The sequence below is a fragment of the Leptopilina heterotoma genome, unplaced genomic scaffold (genome assembly GCF_015476425.1).
Source record: "Leptopilina heterotoma isolate Lh14 unplaced genomic scaffold, ASM1547642v1 Lhet_238, whole genome shotgun sequence".
In the NCBI taxonomy this organism is placed as follows: domain Eukaryota; kingdom Metazoa; phylum Arthropoda; class Insecta; order Hymenoptera; family Figitidae; genus Leptopilina; species Leptopilina heterotoma.
In genome coordinates this window covers 595,322-596,470 of record NW_025110954.1, presented here as the reverse complement: position 1 = coordinate 596,470, position 1,149 = coordinate 595,322, and the positions used below count along the sequence as shown (strand labels likewise).

Genomic DNA, 1,149 nt, shown 5'->3' with positions numbered 1-1,149 from the left:
AGATTTTTATTTAAAAAAGAAATACTTCGAAAATTATGAAAATCAATTTTTTCATTTGTCTATTTTTTTAATGCAAAAACATATAATATATTCTACAAAATTACGCACAAATTTCAAAATCTACCAATTTTTAAGTAAAATAAAAATTTTAAATGTGACAAAATATTTTCTGCTCGATTTTATTTTATAACCATTAAAGTCCTAACAAAAAATTAACTTAAAAATAATTTTATGAAAAATATATAAATTTTTTTCTTGATATAGTTAAAAATATTGATGACTTTATTTACACTAAAAAAAAATAAGTTTAAATCAAATAATCCATTTTGTTGTATGAAGCTTAATTTCAGGTTATAATGAATAAAGTTTCATTAACCAAAATAAATATTTATTTGATTTAAATTAACATTAGTCAATTACTGTTCAATTTTTGTCGTCACAAGTGTGACGTCATCATCGGACGAAGCACATTGAGTATAGTTCCACTCAGCCTTCATCTTCAGTAGTATAGTGGTCAGTATCCCCGCCTGTCACGCGGGAGACCGGGGTTCGATTCCCCGCTGGAGAGAATTTTTTTTTCTTCATTAACAACGAATAATATAATTAGAATAGTATTTTTCTTTTTTATTTTCCATTTCCTTTATTAATCTCAATATAATAATTAATTATTTTGTTACAGGTAACTTTACATCCTCTTGTATATTGTTGAGTTGCATGAACTTCTTCTAGGGTAAGTAAACGAATAAAAGTAACTAAAAATGCAAAAATTTTACAATCCGTTTTCTTCTTTTTAAATAAATTTTATAATTTTTAATATATTTTTATTTTTTTATATTTTTCATTATCTTTTAATACTTTTGTTTTTTATTTTTTTACATTTGTTAATGTTTGTTACTATTTTTTCCTTATTTACTTTTTATTTTGTTGTATTCTTCACTATTTTTTCTTTTATTATTTTTTATTTTATTTATTCGATATTAATTTAATTTTAAATATAATAAGATGTAAAAGTTGTTAACCAGTGTCAATTTATAGTTAACGATGTAATTTTTTCTCTTTTTCATTTATTTTTCTTTTTTAGTTATTTATTTATTTATTTATTTTTATCAGACTTATAATTTTTCTTTAATTGTAAAAAAATTTTCCTTC

At 21.0% G+C, this 1,149-nt stretch overlaps 1 non-coding gene across 1 annotated transcript; it reads left to right on the top strand.

The window, feature by feature from the left end:
* Nucleotides 1-496: 496 nt before the first annotated feature.
* Nucleotides 497-568, top strand: Trnad-guc. Its single transcript has one exon. It is a non-coding gene; the product is annotated as a tRNA-Asp (tRNA).
* The last annotated feature ends 581 nt before the right edge of the window (nucleotides 569-1,149 follow it).